Source organism: Pseudophryne corroboree, chromosome 9 (assembly GCF_028390025.1).
Source record: "Pseudophryne corroboree isolate aPseCor3 chromosome 9, aPseCor3.hap2, whole genome shotgun sequence".
NCBI lineage: Eukaryota > Metazoa > Chordata > Amphibia > Anura > Myobatrachidae > Pseudophryne > Pseudophryne corroboree.
In genome coordinates this window covers 421,834,248-421,847,333 of record NC_086452.1, presented here as the reverse complement: position 1 = coordinate 421,847,333, position 13,086 = coordinate 421,834,248, and the positions used below count along the sequence as shown (strand labels likewise).

Genomic DNA, 13,086 nt, shown 5'->3' with positions numbered 1-13,086 from the left:
TTTACCAAGAAGCAAGGCAAGAAAAATTGTGTCTCTATCTAGGTCAAAATACAAGAGACAGATTCTGATTATGTGGATGGTGATTGCTCCTAACACAGTAAGAAAAAAAAAGTTTCATGCAATCTGAATTTAAATCTATTTTGCAACTTCTCCATTGTGCTGCAATTAAATCTTCTGTCTTTTCTGTTTAGAGATGTGCTTTATCCTTTGTGCATATATAAGTGGGGTAAAGGAGGGGGGGGAACAGTGTTACCATAAGAAATTATATGAAATGGAAGTCTACAAACTATTAAAATAAATAAATCCCATCCCATCCAATTAATTATAAGTATTTTAAAGTCACCACTATCCATTCCCCGGCTGCCTTCTGCTGAAAAGTGAGCAAGCTGTGGATTAAAGGAATTTTTGTTCACATTTCCATTGAGTTTGAAATGATAGCAGTCTGAGATCTCTGTAGCAGAGTGTGGGCATCTATGCGCAATCCAGGTCGTACGCATCTTAGTAGCATCTCCACATGTGGCTGAATGGGTGTTACTGGGCGGTAAAAGTGCGTTGTAGGCTATACTGGAACTGCGGGTTATGTGGAGTTGGGTGTACACAGCGTCTTCATCTTCATCAGATCACTTGCACAAAGGATAGGACTGGTATAAGTGCTCACCGATGATGTTGATGGTTATTTGCACAAGCCTATGGATAATGGCGTTGTGTTCGCATAGATGCGTACAACTCAACCAAACTCCCTTAGTTGGCTGTAGTAACGCGATGACCTACTGCTTTTTTGGATGGTCCTCATGAGTCTAGTTAACATTATTAAGGGGATAATCCTTTGGATGAACGGTGGGGGGAGGGGGGGGGGCTATTTGCTACATATTTATGGGTGGGCAAGATTGTATAAACCAGATTGGTCCAAACTGGGCAACCCATTTAATGTAGATATAATGATATATATATGCACCTTGTGATATTTGATGCCATATATTATGCCGCGCCATTCTTGCATCCTGATGCCCATATAGCCAGGGGCCCACATTTGCCGTAGCTTCCTTACCATGTGCCTGAATCTAGAACCCCATCTCATCCTTCCACTCTATATCATGCTTCACTAGACCCTGACAAGCAATAATGGATGACCCTGAGGATGGCAGACAAGCACTATCTTCTGATTGTAATAATTTGTTGCACTATGACCCTGATAATGCTGGTGATTTCCCTAACAGCGGTAAGATTCAATATCAGCTATTGATGAAAAAAATGCTTCCCAATGCGTATTCCAGCAATCATCAGACAGGTGCAGCTACCCTGCAATGCCTGCACTGTATATCACCGATATCAGGATATATATTGGACATATTAAACTATTTTTTTGTTATTTTCCTGTTTTCACTCTCTATCTGGTGCTGCGCAGCGGAACAAACTTTCATTTCACATCATTTCCCAGAGTCTGGGAGAGCAGCCTGAGATTAGGGAGTCTCCCGGATGTTCCGGAAGTCTAAGCAAGTATGTCCCTCTAAAGCCCAGTTACGTCTGTTCAGTCAAGTTAAATGTGTATGGCTGTGCCCACCCACAGTGGCGTATGCTTGAACATGTGCTGTGCCAAAATAAGCAAGATACACTCAGCAAATGGGCGTATCCTCCACTCTTGCAAAGGCTCTATAGTATTTATATGGTGTATCCTGCACTCTTTCCATGGCTCTATAGTATTTATATGGTGTATCCTGCACTCTTTCCATGGCTCTATAGTATTTATATGGTGTATCCTGCACTCTTTCCATGGCTCTATAGTATTTATATGGTGTATCTTGCACTCTTTCCATGGCTCTATAGTATTTATATGGTGTATCCTGCACTCTTTTCATGGCTCTATAGCAGGGGCATTTTAAAAGAGGAGGGGACCCTCGTGCAGCCTCCGTCACGGGCCCCCTCCTATCCGGCAGCAGTAGACTCTGGCACAATGCCAGAGTCTACTGTGCATGCACAGGTCTTCGGGAACATGGCGCTCGCGCCTTGTTCCTGGGAACACCTCCAGTGCACATGCAGCGGCCATTTTCCGAGTGATTTGTGCCCGCACTGCAGGGACTATGGAGGGGTAAGTATAATATATGGGTGAAGTATGTGCGGTGTGGGCCCCCCTTGACCCAAGGACCCATGTGAACCGCACATTATAGAAATGCCTATGCTCTATATTATTTATATAGCATATCCTCCACTCTTGCCATGGCTCTATAGTATTTATATGGCGTATGCTGCACTCTTGCCATGGCTCTATAGTATTTTTATGGCGTATGCTGCACTCTTGCCATGGCTCTATATTATTTATATAGCATATCCTCCACTCTTACCATGGCTCTATATTATTTTTATGGCGTATGCTGCACTCTTGCCATGGCTCTATAGTATTTTTATGGCGTATGATGCACTCTTGCCATGGCTCTATATTATTTATATAGCATATCCTCCACTCTTACCATGGCTCTATAGTATTTTTATGGCGTATGCTGCACTCTTGCCATGGCTCTATAGTATTTTTATGGCATACGCTGCACTCTTGCCATGGTTCTATAGTATTTTTATGGCGTATGCTGCACTCTTGCCATGGCTCTATAGTATTTATATAGCGTATACTGCACTCTTGCCATTGCTCTATAGTATTTTAATGTGTATGCTGCACTCTTGCCATGGCTCTATAGTATTTATATAGCGTATGCTGCACTCTTGCCATGGCTCTATAGTATTTTATGGCGTATGCTGCACTCTTGCCATTGCTCTATAGTATTTTTATGGCGTATGCTGCACTCTTGCCATGGTTCTATAGTATTTTTATGGCGTATGCTGCACTCTTGCCATGGCTCTATAGTATTTTTATGGTGTATGCTGTACTCTTGCCATGGCTCTATAGTATTTATATGGCGTATGCTGCACTCTTGCCATGGCTCTATAGTATTTATATAGCGTATTCTGCACTCTTGCCATGGCTCTATAGTATTTATATAGCGTATACTGCACTCTTGCCATTGCTCTATAGTATTTTAATGTGTATGCTGCACTCTTGCCATGGCTCTATAGTATTTTTATGGCGTATGCTGCACTCTTGCCATGGTTCTATAGTATTTTTATGGCATATGCTGCACTCTTGCCATTGCTCTATAGTATTTTTATGGTGTATGCTGCACTCTTGCCATGGCTCTATAGTATTTATATAGCGTATGCTGCACTCTTGCCATGGCTCTATAGTATTTATATAGCGTATACTGCACTCTTGCCATTGCTCTATAGTATTTTAATGTGTATGCTGCACTCTTGCCATGGCTCTATAGTATTTTTATGGCGTATGCTGCACTCTTGCCATGGTTCTATAGTATTTTTATGGCATATGCTGCACTCTTGCAATTGCTCTATAGTATTTTTATGGTGTATGCTGCACTCTTGCCATGGCTCTATAGTATTTATATAGCGTATGCTGCACTCTTGCCATGGCTCTATAGTATTTATATAGCGTATACTGCACTCTTGCCATTGCTCTATAGTATTTTAATGTGTATGCTGCACTCTTGCCATGGCTCTATAGTATTTTGATGGCGTATGCTGCACTCTTGCCATGGCACTACAGTATTTTTATGGCGTATGCTGCACTCTTGCCATGGCACTATAGTATTTTTATGGCGTATGCTGCACTCTTGCCATGGCACTATAGTATTTTTATGGCGTATGCTGCACTCTTGCCATGGCACTATAGTATTTTTATGGCGTATGCTGCACTCTTGCCATGGCTCTATAGTATTTTGATGGCGTATGCTGCACTCTTGCCATGGCACTATAGTATTTTTATGGCGTATGCTGCACTCTTGCCATGGCTCTATAGTATTTTGATGGCGTATGCTGCACTCTTGCCATGGCACTATAGTATTTTTATGGCGTATGCTGCACTCTTGCCATGGCACTATAGTATTTTTATGGCGTATGCTGCACTCTTGCCATGGCACTATAGTATTTTTATGGCGTATGCTACACTCTTGCCATGGCTCTATAGTATTTTTATGGCGTATGCTGCACTCTTGCCATGGCTCTATAGTATTTAGAGATGAGCTCTCAATTCTTGCTTAAATCTAATTTACTGCATCTCAAGTAATGTTTGGATGCACATGTGTCCATGATCACCTAGAGTTTTTGCCTTATATGGCACGGGATGACGGTGCATCACGAATATCCAACATCAGACTTTTGTGTGTTTCGCAGCATACTGGGAACTTGGGATTAGTACTTTAATCGCAGTCGTGGCAGTGTAAATTCCGCTATGATGCATGGCGGATGCATGGTGTGGCTCAGTCATATTGGCCATTGGATTCTTGACTTTTTTTGTCCGATAACTTTCTGTCTGTGGACACATCTGTATTTGTATACCTCCCAACTATCCTGCATTCAGTGGGATAGTCCAGGTTTTCTGGGACTGTCCCACAGTCCCGCAGTGTCCTGTGGTTTGGTGTGTGTGTGTCTGTGTGTGTGGGGAGGTGGAGGAAGCACACACCCCTGCTCTGCATTGCAGATTAGCGAGTAAACAGTAGATGAATAGTTGCAGTACGCATGTGCACAGCACCTAGTCCCAGTGCCGAGAGACCCTGGGGGCAGCTGAACATCTCGAAGAGTGCTGGGCACACCCCCACAGTGACGTAAATGGGGATGCCGCCCCTTTTCCCAAAATGAAAAAAGGCAGGACTGTCCCATGAAAAGCAGGACATCTGTGGCTGTTCCACTTTCAGTTTTGTCATTTACTTATTTAGCGCCATTGCTATATAAGAGAATATTTGTCATTCAGATCAGTCCCTGCCAGGTTGGAACTTACAGTTTAAAGAACTATTGTTGCTGTGTCTCGCTAGGTTATATACAGTACTATTTTTCTGGAAAAATAGGTTCAGGAATTACGGTTCTTGGGGTGGAGCTATTAAAAAAAAGTTATAGGTAGATAGATAGTTAGTTTTAGAAAAAAACGCAAAATGGACTTTAAAATAAAACCTTAAATAAATAAAATATTATGGAAAATACATTTTGGCCCAGAAAGGTTCAGGAACCCAGTTCCTGGTTATGTCATATTTAATGAGAGGTTCAGGAACTCAGTTCCTGATTATGTCATATTTAATGAGAGGTTCAGGAACCCAGTTGCTGATTATGTCATATTTAATGAGAGGTTCAGGAACCCAGTTCCTGGTTATGTCATATTTAATGAGAGGTTCAGGAACCCAGTTCCTGGTTATGTCATATTTAATGAGAGGTTCAGGAACCCAGTTCCTGGTTATGTCATATTTAATGAGAGGTTCAGGAACCCAGTTCCTGGTTATGTCATATTTAATGAGAGGTTCAGGAACCCAGTTCCTGGTTATGTCATATTTAATGAGAGGTTCAGGAACCCAGTTCCTGGTTATGTCATATTTAATGAGAGGTTCAGGAACCCAGTTCCTGATTATGTCATATTTAATGAGAGGTTCAGGAACCCAGTTCCTGGTTATGTCATATTTAATGAGAGGTTCAGGAACCCAGTTCCTGGTTATGTCATATTTAATGAGAGGTTCAGGAACCCAGTTCCTGGTTATGTCATATTTAATGAGAGGTTCAGGAACCCAGTTCCTGGTTATGTCATATTTAATGAGAGGTTCAGGAACCCAGTTCCTGGTTATGTCATATTTAATGAGAGGTTCAGGAACCCAGTTCCTGATTATGTCATATTTAATGAGAGGTTCAGGAACCCAGTTCCTGGTTATGTCATATTTAATGAGAGGTTCAGGAACTCAGTTCCTGCTGGTTCCTGCTGAAAAATTGCACTGGTTGTACATAATAGTGACTATCTTTTAGCTACATGGGTAAACAAAATTTAAGATGACCCAAGATGAGCCCACCAATACACCAGATTGTCACTCCAGCCTCTGATTTACAATTTTGGGTGAAATAAAAAGTTCAGAAGAAATTTTTTAGAATATATAACAGTAACGAAATTATTAAAATTATCCACATATTAATGCTGACATAAAATTAGCATTTATTATTAATGAATACTTGGTTTGTAGAGGTTTTGTTAATAAAAGCATACTGTAATTGTCTTTGTAGAGTCAGAATTCACTGTAATGTATTCTAGTTGATGTCTCGGCAGTCACTCTTTCAGCAGGAAAACTGGCCTGGCCTTAGAATGCGGATGACAAACTAATATACTTTGAAATGGGCACTAGAAAATACTGCGAACCACAGATATAATAGGCATTTATTTTTACCTGGGATTTTACAGTGTTCCCATTAAGTCTCACAGCAGGAATTCTGTTGAAAATTATCCGACAATTTATTTGTGCAGACAAAACATGCCATCCAAACACGTTCCTCTAAATGCGTCCAAAACCAGAGAGGCTTTGTTGTTCCAGTGTAATGCCTGTGCAGGGATTTTTTTCCTTATTGTCAACGTGTAATATTAAATTGTCCCCCAAAGGGGTTTATCAGGTAGAAGGCAAATACAGTACTAATAATGTCTGTAGCTTCCATACAGAAAAAAAAAATGTTTTAATAAGGGTGAGATTCCTGGTATTAAAAAAATAAAATTTTAAATTAAAAAAAAGTAAAAATATAGATGATGCAATATCACTTTTATCCAACAGGTGATGCTTCTATACCTTATTTATTGCTTATTTTATTATATTTAGGTAAATAACAAAATATATTATATACATTATATCATAAAGTATTTGGGAACAGGACAAATATAGATTTTAAACTTAAAATACAGTATGGGTTGTTTTTTTTGGGGGGGTTGTGTTTATGGGGTGGTCTTCAGTATGCCGACTGTCGGGATCCCGGCGCACAGTATACCGGCGCCGGAATCCCGACAGCCAACATACCAACACTTTTTCTCCCTCGTGGGGGTCCACGACCTTCCTGGAGGGAGAATAAAATAGCAAGACACGCGTAGCGCGCCACCGTGCCCACAGCATGGCGAGCGCAGCGAGCCCGCAAGGGGCTCATTTGCGCTCGCCACGCTGTCGGTATGCCTGCGGTCGGGCTCCCGGCGCCGGTATGCTGGTTGCCGGGAGCCGGGCCGCCGGCATACCATACTACACCCGTTTTTATGTGTTTTAAATTTATGTAAAATGTATAGGGAAAAAAGGTAAAATCAATTGTCGTTTCAGGGATTATGAAAAGTTAAATGCCCCTGTAGATAATGTACCTAGAAATAGTACCCCCTTATTCTTTTAATAAATATTTATGACCAATAATGTTTTTAATAAATTGTTGTGCACCCGTCACATATTTTAATAATCCATTTGAATAATTAAGCGTGCCCCTTAACTTAACTTTACTAATTAATTATGTTAACAATATTCGCAGTATTATTATAATTATATTAAATATCTAAAATTAATAATTAATTCAATAATTATTATGTATTGATCACACAAAGTTCCTGACACAAAGTGAGTAAATGTCCGGTTGCCTGTCTACTTTGTAGTGGACGTTCAGCCATCATTATTAATTAAAAGAATAAGGGGGTCACTATTTATATATATAAAATCTATGGGGGCACTTGTTTACTTTCTTTTCCTGGTACACATAGGGCACGGTTAGCAGGAAGGGCCCAATGGCATTGTGCCAGCATGGCCTGTTAGTGAATGGGAGGGTTATTTGGGGTTTGGTTTTAACTGCATTTGATTTAGGGGCTTAAAAATCGCTGCACAATTGACATTAGGACACTCCAAACCATGTCCAAACGGTATCTGGTCTCTAGGTCGACAGTAACTAGATCGACCACTATTGGTCGACAGTAACTAGGTCGACAGGGTTTCTAGGTCGACAGGGTCTCTAGGTCGACATGTTCTAGGTCGACAGGTCAAAAGGTCGACATGCGTTTTTCACTTTTTTTTTTAACCTTTTCATACTTAACAGTCCACGTGGACTACGACTGGAACGGTAACCTGTGCCGAGCGAAGCGAAGTACATTGCCTGAAGCCGCGATGGGACACGGTGCACTAATTGGGGTTCCTGGTCACTCTACGAAGAAAACAACACAAAAAAAAACATTAAAAAACTCATGTCAACCTTTTGACCTGTCGACCTAGACCATGTCGCCCTAAATACCCTGTCGACCTAGAGACCCTGTCGACCTAGTTACTGTCGACCAATAGTGGTCGACTAGACACTGTCGACCTAGTTACTATCTACCTTCCATACCACACCCGTACAAACAATGGGCAGGTCTAGCACTTTAGAGGTGCTAGTTACGTCACATCTCATCACATACCATATTGTACTTCCTAATTTTTGGTGACCCTTCTTATGGGTATGGTCACATCTCTCTGAATGTGGCCTGCCCTTCTAAATCATTGGAAAGTCCATCCTCTTACCCTAAAAGAACCAGGGCAGTTGTGCCAAACACCTACCTACCGCTGCTCCGGTATGCAAAGCAGCAGCACATGGGACATGCTTCCCAAATATCAGACAAAATCAAAGCAAAGATATTCGGAGTCAGAAGGAGAGACAGTGTTCTTATATCTGGACTGTCCCACCTAAATCTGGACAGATGGGAGTTTTACCATCATGACACCAATAATGTCCTGATTCCGTTTCTGAGTTGGGAGTAAAGCTAAAACAAGCAAGTAGCTGTGCACCTTGGCAAAACCGTGTTGCGCAGAAGATGGGGCAGATGTGAAATGCGCAGAGGGATTTAGATTTGGAAGGGGGGCATCCAAACTGAAAGCTTAATTGCAGTGTAATAATAGATTTATCAAGCATTTGTGGGCTACAAGCAAAAGCAGCTAGTATTTATCCTGCATGCAAAAAAATTGCATTTGCTCCCACTGCATTCCAACATGGTTTGTTCAAGTGGGAAGTTACTTTATTTTTTCGCTTTGCTACCTAGAGACCCATGGTCTCATCTCATGCCCAGACACAAGACTAGAAGCCACCATCTTTGGAACAGTCTACCTCTCTCTATTAGACTGATTCTTTAAATGCTCCCTGAAAATCACCTCAACTCATCCCACCTGTAGTTGTCTTTTCCTCCTAGTTTTCTCATGTCCCATACTTCATTGGCAGGTCATGCATGGTATTACCTCATCATTGAAATCTGTCTATAGCTATGAATAATTTAGTCACAAACACTGTGGGCCAAGTTTCACGCATCATAATAACCTGATCACATCATTTTTGCCCATTTTGATAAATCTCTTTGAATGATTATTATCCCTATATAACTATGCACATTTACTCACTGCCCAAAATTACCCTGGTAATGCCAAAGCAGCCACTCAATACAAACAACTGAGTCTCAACTGGGTAACCCATGTGTGTGTGGCTAAAACAGATATGTATCCTTTTGCTCGGTGCTGATGATCAGGCTGTTTTCCATTGAGCCCCATGTGTGCCTGCTTTCACTTAAGCCCCAAATATGGCTCCCTTAAGATTATTTTGACAGCACTGCCTCTACCTTGAACTTCACTGTGTCTTGGTATGTAGTGCATTTGTAACATTATCCACTATTTTATAGTGCTGCATAATATTCTATATCACAGCTTTATGAATAAAAAGACCATTAATAATAACAAAAATAAAATGAGATGGTTTTGGGTTGTCACTGATTGGCCTTTTCTTTTAGTCAGTAAATTATAATGAAACTATACGAGGTCATAAGTAAATGTGTATTCCACAAATCTTTTGTCTGGGGTTTAAGTTATAAGCGTATAAAGATTTAAAAGGCTCTTTAGCTGTGCTCGGAATGTGCAATATCTCACAGTTCCTTGGTTTTAAAATTACACCAGAATGTATCAGCAGTCTCCATCGTAGAACGAGACTACTTGTGCTTACTTCATATAAGCCTTAATGTTCTTGGCAGAGAAATACCAGCAGATGAGATATTAACGCAAGAGAATAAAGCTCCAGCCAATTTAGGTTTTGTGTACTAAAATGCACCACATAATGCTGAATCCCCCTCCCCTTATCAGCCGAGGAATATTAGCCTCCACGGTATGAATGTGATCTGGTTTGCAGTGTATAAAAGCAAATACATACCGTGGGAGTTACACAATAGTTAGTTTACATGTGATGAATTAAAAGAGAGAGGGTTGTAAACATCCAGAAAGACGACTGTTAATGTTCGGGGGAAAAAGGCAATTGCTCTTTGAGGCAGGCGTACTGCCGCTGAATGACCTGATAAAGAATAATTATTCAGCATGTTATTTGGTGTATTATCCTTCCTAGGTTAAGCAGTCAGCAATTATAGTAGCTCTTTAGACCACTTTATGCATAATCTTACAAAGTGAATTTGTGTGATGGAACTGGTCTTAATAGTGTTTATTAATGCAAATCACAAAATGGCTATACTAACGTCATAATGGAAGCCATGTAGTGACCTAACCCAATTTATTTTAATTGAATAGTATCTTATTCTGAATATATTTTATAGTAATATGCTTAAAAAAAAAAAAAAAAAGTTAGTGGTTTTGTATATTACCTGATAAAGCCTACTGATTTATCCTATATTAAACACTCTAAAAGGTTAAGAGACTCAGTACGCTATTGGAGTATGTGGTACCGTAAGGGTACGTACTTAGCGTAGCGGACGCTTAGCCGTGGACGAGACGCACGAGCGGCACGTTCGCTCACGGCTTAATGCGTAGAGGCAAGCACGCTATAGGCTGCCGACTACCGTAATGATACGCTACCAGCGTAGCGGACGCTCGAGACCACGAGGAGATCACAAGCGGCGCTGACGCTCACAGAATTAAACCTTAATAACTATACCATAAGTAATGTACTTATACTGTAAACCTTTGTGCAGTGATAAGGTGTAAATGTAACGCAGTGTAACCGTGTTAGTTTAAAAGCAGTATGAGCGTCCGTGACGCTCTGAGAACACTTAGCAATATAATAAACACTCAAATACCGGTCTAAGGTTCTAACACCTTTTAAGGGAGAGAATGAACGTTCAATTGCAAAAGAATACACAGTACAATTTATACACTACCAAACTAACATAAACACCTATCAGAATTACTACACGTTAAAATACAATAGTGACACAATTACATTTAAGGGGAAAGAGAGAGAGAATGGCTTACAACATTAATAGGAGGTAAAATGGTTGCAGAGAACTTACGCACAAGGGGAAACAATCGCATGCGCCTTCCTGGATATCCAGCTCCCGATTATCAGTGATGAGAACCGTTGAGAAGAGTAGAGTGGAGCTGGCCCAGGTCGGCTTGTCTTTATATACACTTACACACAGTACAGTACAATGGTCCCTACATTCTTATTGTTCATTGGACACAGGAATCCGTCTCCGCATTATAACAAAAGGTCATAGGTTGGTTCATACAGGTGGGCTGTGACTATTTCAAACTGCTCAGGTGGGAGGGGAACTCAGGTTTCCCGCCGCATGGGTAATAAACTGCAAATATAGTAAATGTCCATAAACTTCTTATAGTCATAACTATACGCACGAGCGATTAATCCGTTTCTAACCAACACCGGAATATTGCTAATTATATACTCTTCCGATGGATACTAAACACCACTGTGTAACCCCTGTCTGACCCTTCATATCAAACAAAGAGGGATCTCTTTGTCTCTGAACATACTACATTAACTAAACTTTCAGATTCTATCAAAGGGACCATAATCTACAAAATACATTATATGACTAAAATATGTAACGATTGAGTCGCCCGCTAGACGCACACAAGCTCTACCGTAAATGCGCATACCGTGCGCCTGCGAGTGCACGCGACTGCGAGTATACGCACGCACGGGAGGGCTCATGCACGTGCAGCAGGCACACGCATGAGGTGCATATATGGCAATGTGCAGCGTGATATTTTTCTGACTTTGACATACCTCACCTGTGTAGCATTTTGGATAAACCCTCTCATGTCACCAGGAACTCAAAGTGGCCCTAGTAAAAAGTAAGACTAAAAGGGGCCTTGTGTACGTGGGACTTAATCAACTCTAGGTAGGGCCCAACTCAAAGTAGGTGGGGTTTGCAAACAGCTCTAGCTACAATGGTGGTAAGCAAGGCCAATGCAACATGTTTTGTGAAGTAACAGCAATTGGAGGAGGAGCCTGCCACAGTAGGTGGAGATAAGACAATCAGGAACAAACAAGTAGGCAGAGCCAGCATCCAAGGGGATGGATAACACAAATTAGTTAAGTAAGAGGTATTGCAGCAGGGAGTTTGCAGGATAAGCATTGAAGTGATAATAGTCGAGTCTGGGAAGTTCTGGCTATTGGCTGAAGCCCAGCCACTGTGTGAGGACCAAACAGTGCAGAGAGCATATCGGTGACTACTACAGAGTACAGACAATATCCCACAGACCGCCATAATGCAGAGAGCATCCATAGGACCTCCATAGAGTACAAAACCATCCATATGCGCAACATACAATACATAGAGCATCCCGGTGACTGTGAAACAGTAAAAAGAGCACCACCGGTTTTCGCAATATAGTAAAGAGAGCATCTATGGGTTCTGCACAGAATACAGAGAACACCCTCATGACTACTAAAAACTATAGAGAGTATCCCAGTGACCACCATACAGTGTACGGAGTATCATAGTAAGCTTCTCAAAGATGAAGAAAGAAAGGGACAGATCACCTCTCAGTTAATCGACGGAACTAATCTCGTTCACCAATAATGCACAGTGAGACCCTTTGTTTTTCCCGGGCCCAGAGTAAAAAATATATACATTTTGAAAACAAACTGTAGAAAAAAAAACACATCAGGTGACCCCCTGAGCCACCAGCCAAACTCCTGGTGGAGACTATGGTCAATCCAACTGTTGCTGTTTTTTCTTTAATGTGTATCTGTTAGCTACACACAGATTCAGTGATTGGAAGCAGTGGCAAAGTGCCCGCTAACCTTGTTAATAGAAGACAAACACTGTTAGAATAAAAGCTATAACAAAAACTAGAAATTCAGTGTGATGGATTGTAATACTGAGAGAAAGATTGTCCAGGCATAAAGGAGGAAAGACCTGGAGGCTGCAGTAGAAGGCTCTTAGGGCCACATGCTGTCCTAGGGCCACCTACAGCCCATTATAAGCTAAAAAATGTACCAATGACACCT

At 41.2% G+C, this 13,086-nt stretch overlaps 1 protein-coding gene across 3 annotated transcripts in view; it reads right to left on the bottom strand.

Moving 5' to 3' along the window:
• The window catches only part of TAFA1 (TAFA chemokine like family member 1), a 738,833-nt gene that overhangs the window by 648,498 nt on the left and 77,249 nt on the right, over positions 1 to 13,086 (bottom strand). The gene's annotated exons all lie outside the window — the stretch shown is intronic.